Source organism: Ailuropoda melanoleuca, chromosome 4, assembly GCF_002007445.2.
Source record: "Ailuropoda melanoleuca isolate Jingjing chromosome 4, ASM200744v2, whole genome shotgun sequence".
NCBI lineage: Eukaryota > Metazoa > Chordata > Mammalia > Carnivora > Ursidae > Ailuropoda > Ailuropoda melanoleuca.
Window position 1 is genome coordinate 39,846,066 of NC_048221.1, and position 14,033 is coordinate 39,860,098.

Consider the following 14,033-nt stretch of genomic DNA (forward strand, 5'->3'; position numbering starts at 1 on the left):
TAGACTTCACCCCAGACCTCCTGAGTCAGAATCTCTGGCAGTGAGGCCCAGAAATCTGTGTTTTAATAGGATACATGAAAATCTGAGCAATACTGGGCTAGAGTTAGGGCAGAGCAGGTTATATGTAGAAAGCAATCACTATTATACAATATCATGTATGTTACAATCATGGAGCATATAATCTACCACCTCTGTTATACGTGTTTTAGTTCATACACACAAAATCTTTATATTGTAAAAAAACCTTTTTTCCAGAATTCATGATTTATTTTTATGCAACTTAAGATGTATTTTATATAGAATTGATTTAAATGCTTATGACTAGATTCTAAAACTGGCGCAGAATTCTCATTAAATTTCTAATAATAGTACTGATAATGATAGTAAAGCATACAAATGTATAATATCTTAGCCTACAAAATATCTGTCGAATAGAAAATAGAAATCAAGTCAAATAACTTGCCAAAGATCACGTAATTAGTACTGAGTAGAAAGCCATAATTCGAGCTCAGAACTTCCAACCCCAAAACCAGTGTGCTTCCCATGACATCATGGCTATTTATGCCATAAATGAAATACTTCAAAAACAACAAAATATTTTCCCAGCAATAGTGATTAGGCAAAATGGTATTTTCACAAAATTGGCTGGTGTTTGATGAAAACCAGGTTTAATGAGATAAAGAAAAAACAGATGGGGTTTCCTGGAGAGTGGAAGGAAACTTTTGGACATTTTGCAAGAGTTAAAGAGGGAATCCAAATATGGAAAAGCGATTGTGTGGAGGAAGTTAACTAAGCTCTAAACAGTGACAACTCTTGTAGTGAGTGCCCAGTCGCCCTGCCAAGGAAGAAAGGAAAGAGAAAGACATTTTGGACTGGGCAGTTAGCTGCCATTAGAGCAGAGGGGTTAAGTATATACGAGATTGAGCAAGACACAGGAAAGTGTGACTTGGTTGTGATCAGTCAACATTTATTGGGCAGCTCCTTCATTCCAAGCACTGTCAGAGGGCTGGGACTAGGGCGAAGTGAATGGAGAACCTGTCCTGGGTGCAAAATCTAAAGCGGACACAAGAAACAGTCTACAATCAAGACAATGTCTCAATGCAATATTTTTTAAAATCATAATAAGTGCAATAAATTCATGATGAGGAAAATAGCAAAATTTCAAATAAAGATTGGATCTGTGTTATTATTTCTTCCTTTTGTTTCAGGTTCCAATATGTCTTAGGGCACTGTTACTGTTTTCTTTATTCCCAATTTTGGTATTTTGCTCATCTTAGGGTTTTTTGCACTAATTTTGATTTTGAGAAACACTGCATGAAAGTATTACCTACTTTAATTACTGAGTTTTAGCCACAAAATTTTGTACCGGGTGCCTCGCTCACTATAACCTAGCCCTGGCCCTACACTGGGATCAAAGCTCTACATTAATTATCTCAAGGAATCATCATAACCCACAAAGTATATAATTTGTTAGATCTGAAAATTTAGTGTTTTTAATGCAGGAAATAACTTTGTTTTTGAAATATATCTAACCATACAAAAATACATAGACATGCAACTATCCTATCATATTTGAGGAGATAGTGGATATCAACTCAATGTCACATGGCAGTTTCTGTCTGTAAGAGCAATAGTTCACGAAGGCACGATTCTATGTGTTCGAGGCACTTATTACATTTCTTTGTATTGCTTTCCTAATTTTGTATGTGAAATATGCTCAGATTTTATAAGTCCTGTTAATTGTAGGAATCACAGGACCTCCACTGAAAGAAATGCTTCTTAAAATCTATACCTCAAAAGTCTAGCCGAAGAGTGATTCTGATCATTTCCTGGAATGGAAAGTCCCTACGAGTGAAGGAACAGGTGAAGTGGGACCAGGTAAAATGACCATGAGAAAGAAGCAGGGGCAGAAGCACTAGAAAAAAACACATACCCCTGCTAGGGTAAGAAGTCCTTGATGTCCCTCTCTTTGTCTCAGAATCACGTGCAACCTGGGATCTCTCTCTGAGCTTCAGACTCGGCTTGTCTGGGGCAAAGCCTGAGCATCCCAGAAGATGCTGGTGTGGGTCAAGCTTGAGAACCACTATGCAAAGGGACCCAGAGACTCGGCCTGGATTGAACCAGTGCAAATGGGACTCTTCAAGGTCTTGCTAGAGTAGTGAGAGATATGCAGGGTTGGGCATCTCCTATGCTTTTGTTGGGCTGTGAATGGGTTGGTAAACAGAAATCTGAGCTATTCCAGGGAATAGACGGAATTTATAAATGGGTGTGTGGTTGGAGAGCAGAAAAGAAAGATGAGATTGCTGAGAAGAGTTTTTATTACTGTGTTTATTCTGTTATTATGAGTTTATGCTCTGTAGTGTGGTATATTAGTGCTTTTCCCCATATGCCCCATGACCTTCAGTAAGATATTGATTTCTTACTGGTGGCCTTTGGCAAAGTCTGTCTTTGGGGTCAAATTGTTGAGGACTGTTCAAGAATGGAGAAATACAAGAACATAGACTGCCCACAGGTCTCTTAACTCTTTAGTTACATGGTTTAATAAGGAAAGAATACGGAAGACCCAGGCAAATATCAGCAGGAAGATCCCAGCTTCCAAAAGGAGAGGGTCCCCAGTGCTGCCACCACCCTGTCTGAATGAACTGGAGATATCACAGGAAGGCTGTCTGGCAGGTGTTTCATTTTTCTGGAATCACAGCCTGAAGGGGACCTATACTCAGTGTTCTTGAATACTGGGCAATTACTACTTATCATATCCTTTTTCTTTTTCTTTTTTTTAAAAGATTTTATTTATTTATTTGACAGAGATAGAGACAGCCAGCGAGAGAGGGAACACAAGCAGGGGGAGTGGGAGAGGAAGAAGCAGGCTCATAGCAGAGGAGCCTGATGTGGGGCTCGATCCTATAACACTGGGATCACGCTCTGAGCCAAAGGCAGATGCTTAACCGCTGTGCCACCCAGGCGCCCCATATCACATCCTTTTTCTAACCTCTTTCTGAGATGCCTCACCAGTCTAAAAGTGATGGTCTGTCAGTGTGGTGCCTTTTTCAAATTGAGCTAGATGGTATGAGTCACCAAAACCCTCTACAGTTCATACACAGTTCCTGTGAGGGTCACACACATCTACTGTGATCACCTTCTCTCCTAAGTATTGTTAAAAGAAATGCATTATAAAAGAATTTGTGAGATGCCAGCACCATGAGCACGTTAAGGGTAAAAGCAGTAATTACTATTTTAAGATGGTGTAGCCCAAACATGTGAGGGCAGAGCTGACACCTTGTAGCTGTATCAGCTTCACTTGTGGCCTTGGATAAGAGATCTAGATGTCTGCACTCAAAACTATCTTCCCAATTTTCTATTTTAAATAAAAAGAGAGATCCCGTGGTGGTATTTTTTGAATGGCCACAGCAATATTTCTCTTCCACATGCTGTTTTCCAAAACCTTCATTTGTCTGTCTCCCCTTGAACCTGAGCACGCTTGTGACTCTCTGGCATATAGAGTCCAGCAGAGCTGATACTATGAGACTTCCCAGACAACTTCTCCCTGGCTAACGTGTATGATAGTTACCTGAAGTCCCCATGCTGGAGCAATCATGTGGAGGGACCCCATAAAGACAGATAGAGATACCTACACCACCCCAGCTATTCTAGAGTCTTCCCAGCTCAGGGACCGGGCATGTGAGTGAGTGAACTTCGGATGATACCAGCTCCAACCTTTAAGCTGTCCCAGCTGACAAGTAGTGGAACAGAGGGCAAGTGTCCCTGCAGGATGCTGCACAAATTGCAGATTCATGAGTAAAATATGTATTGTCATCATTTTAAGACATCAAGTTTTAGGATCGTTAGTTACGTAGCATTAGATAAGCAGAGGAGAGGCAGAAAATATATTTTTTTAAAAGATTTTATTTATTTATTTGACAGAGACAGCCAGCGAGAGAGGAAACACAAGCAGGGGGAGTGGGAGAGGATGAAGCAGGCTCCTAGCGGAGGAGCCTGATGTGGGGCTCGATCCCAGGATCCTGGGATCATGCCCTGAGCTGAAGGCAGCCGCTTAACAACTATGCCACCCAGGCACTCCCAGAAAGTCTTTTAATGACAATAAATACCACCAGTGGAAGGAACACTTTCTGATCATCTAATAAAAAATAGCAACCCTCTCTTGCTACTCTCTCTACTTTTTACATATTTTACTTTCCTCCATAGTAATTATCACTACCTATTTACTTGATTGTTTATTTCTGTTTCTCTACCCTAATAGAGTAAGTTCTGCTAGGGCACAAAGAGACTTAGGTTGTTCCCTGCTTAGTCTAGAAGGTACTAACACATAGTACTGTAGCTAGGATGAGTGAGAGACTCTTTACACAATGCCCATTCCTATGAGAATAGCCAGAAACAAGTTCTTTAGATTTATTTCAGATTATTTGTATGACTTGGGTCAAATATTTAACTTGAATAAAAAAAAATATTCTTTAGCAACCTAATTTTTATTTCATCAGAAATGGCTGGATTAAATTTTTTATAGGTATTTTCCCCGCAATTTCGATTTTATGAGAGACAAAAATCAACATTTTACAAAGGTGTTTCCCTTCTCATTCAGCCCCTCAAGAACCTAATGAATGAAATTTCTGTGAACATGTTTAAGAACTTAAACTTAAGGCCAGAGTTATAAAATTCTTGTAAGGTTTCTGTAACACGGCAGTCAATACTCCCAGAACAATAATCACAACAAAGGATTCGGGGCATTATTAAGTGTGAAACTCATGGTTGTGGAAAGAATAAAAGAAGTGTTGAAATAGCATACAATCTTATTAAATGCTGACATGAAGCCAGTTCTGTTCAAATTTTTGTTCTAATTTCATATTTCTCCATTTTAAGCTCCTTAATGCGTCTTTCATCAAGTTCTTAAAGACGTGGAACTTAAAATGGAGAAATTTGAAATTAGGTGGCTCGGAATTCAGACTTAGATACCAACCTACCAGGGAAAGGGGAGAGGGGATGTAGGCTTCTTAGGGGAAAGCAAATGATTTAGGAAAGATGAATGAGCCTTTATAAGAATGGGCGGGAGGTATGATAGTTTGTGAGTCTGTCTGGGTATGGTGTTGACTTCTAATCTCCTCTGCAGTGATTAAGACCCCGTCTTCCTTGCTTGTTGACACTCCTCTAGAGGGAGGAGGGATCTATGCCAACTGAATTCCTTCTGGAGGATCTGCCTTTAGGCAGATAAGGCAGTTCAGAGAAAGCCTCTTCCTGTATCTGCTATCCTTCAAGTGCCTACAGCTCAGAATAATCAATATATCAAATGTGAAATCATACATTATTTGGGGGGGTTTTGTATGTCTTTTTTGTTTTGTTTTTGCAACTAATTTCACAAACACAATGTTTAGGGTTCATCTATGTTGCAGCATGGATCAGAATTTCTTTCTTTTTAAGGCTGAATAGTAGCCCATTGTGTGTATAAATGCATATATCACATTCTGTTTATCCATAAGCCAAGACACAGGGGAGAAAGTCTAAATACATCTCATGAGACGAGAAGAGAACTGTCACTTCTAAGAAGGAAGGAGGAAACTGAGCAAAGCAGATAGTCTTTGTAAGGGAAAGTAAGTAAGGTAGAGTGAGGCCGGTATCCATGTGTGCTGAGCCATGTGGGGAATGTGCTGGTTGGAGGATAAACAACAGGCATTTAAGGAATGTAGATATCTAATGTTCACTTTTAAGTTGATTGTTGATTGACTACCTGTGATAAAATCCCTCTTCTAACTCATTTCCATATCTTGAATAAAACCAATCAGTACACTCCAAAGTACATAGTAGGGTCGACACTATTCATTCACTTACTTATTGTTCAGTGTCAATTGAAGACGGAATGAACTTTATATCTAGTTCAGAAGAAGGACTGAGAGTTGATAATGAGATGGTAAGCCCCCAGGAATCCACTGAAATATTAGAGAGGGATTTATATTCTTATGAGGCAGGCATAAGGATCCAGTCAATCGCGACAACATTTCAAGGGGCCTAGGGATCTTATGAGATACCTGATGTAATTTACTTCACTGCCTTTAATAGAAGGAAATTTTTTAAAAAATCACCAACCAGACCAAACAACAGCCACCACTGACCAGTTTTTGCTCTAAGGTTTGCTCTCTATGAAAGGGCATGAGGGCTGCTTGGGAAAATCCCTTTGGAAGCCTATTCAAATACATCAAGACCACAAGATTCAAAGAGCTGTTCAACTCCACCAGAATTTCAGAGAAAATCTCCTGGCATCTCCTAAAAATAGTGTTTTGGAGAGATGCTCCAGGTTGTGTAATTTGAGCACCCAATTCTGGAACAGAGCTCTGGCACACCACCCCACAAAAATAGTCCATCATGTGGATATATATGCACTATGCAGAGGAATCTAAGAACAAGTCAAGTTGGCCTTAGAAATTACTAAGATTCCATCAAAAAGACTTCTGCTTGGTTACCCGTATTTGCTTTAACTATTTTAAAAGTGCTTTCACCTTAATTATCAGATTTTCTCCGGGTTGGTGATTATAATCTTTCCATTGACACTCAGGCCTTCTATTCAATTTCTCTTTGTGCTTTCCAATCTCCACCCCCATCCCTAACACGCACATGTGTGCGCGCACACACACACACACACAGAGTCTTCGTTGACATTCTCTAAATTTTTAGCTGCTTCTTGCCAAGTTATCTCATCTTTCTCATAACATTCCTCTCTTTCAAACAGGAAAAAAAGTCTGTTAAGATATTGATTTGGACATCATTAACAAGCAGTGGTGGCCTCAGTGACTGATATGTTTGCTACGGTATGTGAATCCTTATCAGCGATCAGCCTGATGAAGGAAAAAGTCACTAGGACAAATAAATGAAGGGCCTCATGACACTATTAGGAAATGAGTTTTCAAGTTCTAGTTCCAGAAGGTTTATTATGGAGCCATGTCCCATATTATGTTTATCATTTGCTACTCTGGAATCACTGACTTGGGTTGATGTCAGTCCTGCCCTCTCAGGCATATCTCTGAATTACGGGGAAGCTAAACAGATCAGATAGAGTAATCAAACTCTTTGCCTAGTGTAATTACTTGAACTCATTTTACAGGTATCCTTGTCATATGACCTTGTTTAATTCCCAGTATACAATTTGATGCTCATCCTTTTAATAACAGGCACACTGAAGAATTCTAACACAGGGAACAGAGAATCCTATATTCTGCCTGACCCTGAGCCTTCTTGCTTTTGGCAGTACTTTCTCATCTTGTGTGGATAGATCTCAGAGAAGAGAGAAGGCAAATTTGGGGAAGCTCAAATTCAGATGGTATACACAACAATCAAATTTTTAAAAATGAAATCAATAAACAATTTTCAATGGGATAGTTTATTTAGCATTTCCCTTGTTCAGCCAACAAATTAGCCATTGAAGGAGATACCCAACACATTCCCAGCCTTTGAGTACACTTTGTAAGGAAAAGATCGACCTTTAAATGGATACTACAAAACAATATGCTTCAATAATTGCTATGATGAAAAGCCTACTTAAAATTCTTGCAGGTCTAGGAGTGGAGGCTAGGCCAATAGAAAAAATCCTCAAGTAGATTGGTTCATCCTGGGTACTTTCCATGTGTCATTCCTATTCACGATTTTCCTTTGTAGTTCTTTATACTCACTGTATTCATAGCTATCAATATAATATTGATGAAAGACATGGACCTTCTCTTCATGAGATTTTTAACTCAAAAATTACAGTACCTTCTCTAAGTGGCACTTTGTGTTTGTTAACGATTTCATCAATAACCATATAGCAACCCTAAATAATAATGATGGCTAATATTTCTTAGGCAATTGATATGGGTCCTGGCACTGTTCCAAGTGTCAAAAATGTGTTTAACCCTTTATATATGAGAAAATTGAGGAACAAGGACATTAAATAATGTATCCAAGATCACATAACTGGTAAGTAGGGGAGTCACCCTGCAAAGCTAAGTTAACTTACACCAATCTACTACCTTTTTTTTTTTTTTTTGACTGTTAGTTTGTGGTGTTATCTTTGAACTTGATTTTTCACCAGATTCTCTTCTGATAGAGAGCGAGGACATGTGAAGCCAGCAGGAAATCTACAAATTGAGAGAATAGGAAGGGCCCAAGGAGGACTAGGAATGCTCAATAGGTGAAAAGAATGGGAGGAGAGAGTGAAGAGGTTGTAATTAGGAGAGATTCAAATTTAGATTAAATTCTTGAAGATACTTTTTAAACAGCTGAAAACGAACATACATGATCTAAACTTTCCTAGATACATCAGGGATAGCATTATGAACAGTGATTAATTATTAAGGAAGATCGTAGTTATGCAAAAACTGGAGGTCCTCAATTTCTTATAACGAACAACTTGAGGTTGGTAACCAAGTTTCTAGAATTATATATAAAATTCAGTGATTGGATGGAATCAGAGCCTACCGTCTAGTGCCTTGCATGGTTTTAGTCATCGCCGATAACTAGATGGGCCAAAGGGCCGCGAAGAGTATATGTTGCACAACCCCAGAGGATGGTTAACATAGGTCAAGCCATGAATGGCTACCACTGGATGAAATAATATAGCAATTTACTGAAACTATTTAGAAAACAGTGATTCAGTTTTGTCCCTGAGTATGTTTTAAGGTAGAAAGTTCATGTATTTTTCAATATGGGTCATTAGCTTCCACTTCTGGGATGGTAGATTGGTTTCCTTTTATATGCCAACTTTGATGCAAGGTTACGAGCTTTGTGGAGAATAGGTTGAAAAGTATGAGCAAAAGTTGTGCAAAGATCAGTTAGCGATGTTTGCCATAGTTTGTGGATAGGGTAACGATTATACATACATACATATATGTACATATGTTTGAGAGGCTGGGAAATTCCCAAATGTTTTCTTTGTGTCCTTTCTTATCGCTGGGGCTGAGTAAGCATGTAGTTCTCAGGTTACTTTTCTGTACATGTCCCAATGGGAGTAAAATTTAGCCTCTGTCAGCGACAGGCTTATAATTACTGTGTTTCTAGAGTTTTAAAAGTAAATGCACATAAGGTATTCCAGCTCCCCAAGAAGCCATGGAAAACACAAAGTATTTAAAAAAACTAAAATTTTCATAAGGAAGCCCATATTACAAATCCTCTAAAAAGCCAAATAGCAATACTGGCAGAACTAAAAAAAAAATGAGGAAATATATCTGGATCCTGTTTTGACCTGTTGCAACATTAATAAAAAGAAATGAAGATCAACTTGAAAGTATGATTTAAATGGCTTCCATTTTATATCCCCCTCCCCCCATTGAAGAGCCTCATTTCCTTGAGGGCCCAAAAGGCTTAAAATACATTGACTTAATGTCTGTGTGAGGAAAGACTGTGGGTGTAATTGTGACATTTCTCCAGATCTTTGCCATTTCGTCCATTTATATATCATTACCATGGCTACTGTGATAACATTTAAAATAATTCCAATGTAAATCTGACAGCACTTCATTAAATTTTCTTAGAATCATGTAATTAGTTAAGAAAAGACCGCTGAATGAGAAGGTTAAAACTGCCCGAGACAGGAGTGTGTTTCACAATGAACAATCACAACATTCGTTCTCAAAAGCCCGCCCTAATTTGACAGATGCTCCTTTAAGCTGGGAATCAGGAGACACTGGTTTTAAAATGTAAGGGTTCAATTGAGGGGGAGAGAACAACATTGAGTTTCCTGTCTTTGAGGTGAAGGTAACTACAGAGATGTTACTCCTTCCCTTTGGCCGCTCCCAGAGGACCAGGAGCTCCTTTGATGCTGGCTTCAGAAAAGCTTAGAACCCCATGAAGGGGAAGTCTCTGGATCTTAATATTGTAATCGACCATCTTTATTTTTCTTAACAAAGTGAATATAATTAAGGAAGATAAAAGTGCCATTAAATCAAGGTTCTCTCAGGATGAAAAGCCACCTACCAACAGAAACGGCACAAATCTGATTCATTTTCTTAATAATCTTCAAATATATGGCTTATTCTTGGGCCCAGAGGTGAAGCTGAAGTTAAGCCTAATTTTTAAACAAACACATTCTGTATTCTGAAGAAGTGAGCAGCATGAAAGCTATTGAAGCCACAGCCGTAGCTGCCTTGTTTGCAGAAAGGCATCATAAACGCTCAGTTTGACATTCTTTGGGGTTTTAACTGGGGGAGAATGTTTACACTCTTGAAATCTCCTATAATGAGGAAGAATTTAGACTAATTGGCAAATCTAATAGGAGAGCTGATTAGTTCATACAAATAGCTCGAATCCATTATTTGACACAGACTGCACAACTGTGGCCTTTCTTAAGAGAGCTCTATTCAATTTTATAACCGAGCGGGAAAAAAATGCAGACAAAATCAATTTGTTATTGTTCTCAAAAGAGTTGCTGTCCACCATGGAATTGACTTATAAAATTTGTGCTTAGAATCAAATTATCCAATCTGAGAGAGGAATCCACGTAGACGTACCTACCATACCAAGTAAGCAAGCAGACAGTGGTCCAGAAGCAGAGTGCCGCCCGCCTGCACGCTCTCTCTTGTGAATCGGTGTTTTGTATAAAATTGATGGTAAAATGGAATGGATTTCTCACTGATAGTATTATGCTGTTCCCTCTGCTTTTCCTCAAAATGCGTAGTCCAACCATCCATCAATCAAATTTGAAGAAGTAAAGGGTGAGGACCTCAGTTGTGTACCCCTCCACCTGACTTTAGTGATTATCAGCGGGGGAGATGGGGGACATTTGAATTTTAGAAGACATATTTGGTTGATCCAGCTGGAAGGGGGGGGTGGGTTCTGCTACCGGCATCTAATGGGGAGAGGCCTGGAATGCTGCTGAACGCCCTACAAAGCACAGGACAGGCCCAGACATCTACAGTCCAAAATGTTAATAGTGCCAAGGTCTGAACAAGACAGTACAAAACAAAACAAAAAACAACCTCTTTAAATAGATGCACTGTTTTTTTTTTTCTTAGCTGAGTGAATAATTAATTTTGAAAACATCATTTATTGCCCAGCCTTCCAAGATTTGTTCATTTGGACTCTTGGTGAAAGAGTAGATTGTGATGGAGCCACAATGTGTCAAGAACCCTAAATCTTTAGGGGCTGTTAACTCCTCCCACTCAGAAACAGAGAGGTCATCATATGGGAGCTAATATTTTCTGAAATCACAGGGGAGGATCTCTTTACATTGCTCTTTAGAACACATGCCCAAAGGAGGTCTTCCAATCTGGATCTTACAGGCAAGGAAGCTCCTTGGAAAAGGCAGTTTATGCTGTCGTCAGCTTTACTAACACTCCAAAAGAGGGCAGGAGCAAAGCCAGTTCCAGGCTAACAGCCAGATCAGGTGAAAATTCCTTACAGGGACCAGAGATGAGCCCTTGTGTCAGCTGGAAAAAGCCGCCAGCGCTGAGCAGAATCCGCAAACCAAAGCAGAAAAGGTCCTTGTCTTTAGACAGAATGAAAACATTGCTGTAAAAGTCCATCAGAGCTCTTTGCACATCGTTCCTTCTCCAAGACAGAGATGCATCTGCTTTAAACAAAACTACTGGGGGGAATTGATAGCATACATTTCACGACAAACATTAACTCAGAACAAATTTATTCTTTACATAGCAACTTCTGTGCTGGTGATTAAATGTGTCTGCTGCCACAGGTCACACCACTCAAATTAACACAAATATGCAAGTGTTAAATTATTTCAACAGCAAGGCAAAAGCTTTTCTGGAAACAGGCTCTTGGATCATATATCTACCTATCCCACCTAACTCCGTGACAAAATGGTTTGGAGTCCACAGGAATTATTGCCCCATAGAGAGAAAGCTTATGAAGTAGGTATTTTAAATTCAAGACTGCAATTAACTTAGCTCAACTTAATGTTTCAGGATTTATACCAACACAGAATTCTGGAAAAAGCCGAGATCAGACTGCAGGCTGTGTTTATGACTCTGCTATATGGGGCCCGTTATCCTAAAAAGACAAAGCATTCCTCTTCCAGCTGTAATCAAAAGGGGACGAATGGCACGAATCTAGTTGAATGCTGATTAGATGACACAGCAAAATTGTAAATTCTGCAAAAGATCAAGTGACTTTTAAACTAAAAACGAAGCAGGCAGTTTCTGAGAACTATTGAAAAATAAATGGAAAGTCACAGCTTAGAGACTGGCAAAAGTTTCAAAATTATGCTTTCTGCAAGAAGTACTCTCCTGCTCTACTTGGCTCACTTGCCAGAGCTCTTACCAGCTCTGACCTCTCTCTGGCAAAGAGCGGCTTGAATCATATTAGAAAGCTTTTGTTTGGTTAAAAGAATTAGCTTCCTTAACATGCACGCAGTCTTGTGTTTCTATGTATTCCAATTCACCGTTCTTTGTAACACAGTGTGATTAACACCTGTGTTTTCTTTCCCATTTACCTGACAATTTCTGAAGCTATAAGGTAGGTGCCAGTCTGTACAGGTAGATGACAAAGGAGGGGAAAAAGGAAGCTTTAAAAAGGAGGGAAAATAAGGCTTAAAAAGCTCAGAGGGATGGTGACCCTCTGACCATCACCAAATAAAAGGATTGCTCTCTCTTTTTCCATACACACCAGAAATACAGAGGCGGCTTGCCAGCAAAATGCACATCAGACAGCTTATATTTGTGCTGTACGGTGGTTGGTGGTTGTTATTTTTTTCAATTGACTTCATCACTGTAGGGGGAAAAGTGAAATACTTAGAAATTGACTAAAACCATCCCTGCCTTTTTTTTCCCCCCAACAGAAGACTGAGGCATTGCCTGAGTTATCTGACTCTAAGGGGTCTCCGCATTCCATTGTCTTTGAGCTATTTTACAACTCTGTGAGCTGGAGAATACTGATGACAACACAAATGATTCTTATCCATAGAGATGCAAATTGTCCCAGCTGAGATAGGGTTGGTTATTATCACCCTATGGATATTGACCAAATTTGCATGAAGTAAGCAAATTCATGTCAGCAATCCTGATTGCCTATGTATTTGTTTGCTCTTTGGTTTCTCCTTTGAACTAGCTGTAACATCTTACTGCTTTTCCTCATTCATTATTTCAGTAAAATATTTTACAGGTGTTCAGTTTATGTCTGAGAGTCATGATTATAATTTTTAAAAAAGAGAGTATATTTTAAAATACATAATGTTTTCAAATTAGAAGGTAATACCCCTAACTCAAACTCAACATTCTCTCTCCAAAAAAAGCAAGAAGTTTTGGCTATCATAGTTCGGCAGGTTTTTTGTTTTTTGGGTTTTTTTTAAGATTCATTTATTTGAGAGAGCAAGTGCACACGTGAGGGGGTGGGGGCGGGCAGAGGAAAAAGGAGAGAGGGAATCCTGGAGCAGACTCCCCTCTGAGCACAGAGCCCCGTCAAGGGGTTCAATCCCAGGACCCTGAGATCATGACAAGAGCCAGCCCCTTTAACTGACTGAGTCACGCAAGTGCCCCATAAGTTGCCAGGTGTTAATGGGATCATTTAGTTATAGGTGAGCAGTGGGTGCTCCTTTGAAGGAGGGTGCAGTCACCAGTTTTCCATAACCCTCATTAGCATATAAGTTTGCAAACCCTACTCTTCACACGTTGTCAGGATGTCCCCTTTTTAAAAATTTCATTTATTTTTAAAAGGAAATCCTTTGGCCTTAAGGTACACAGAATTAAGTTACTTCCATTTGTCAACATGTGACACACATTCACCATTACTCTGTCTTCTCTTTTGTTTTATTTAATGTATGGATGTGTCTCTACTCCCAATTCCCTCCCCTTGCCATTGGTATTCCCTCTAGTATATTTAAAAAAAGTTTTCCCAATCCGTATTTTATAGACTTATTTAGATATATGGCTCCTTGAAACATTGATTTAGATCTATGGATTCTTTCACACGCACAGTGCTGGTCTGCATGCTGCTTAAGTTGCAGGAATGGTAGTACAATACATGTCATTCTGTTTCTTCTTTTTTTTTCTTCACAATATTGTTTCTGAGATCCATGCAGCTATGTGTAAATCAAGTTCATTACT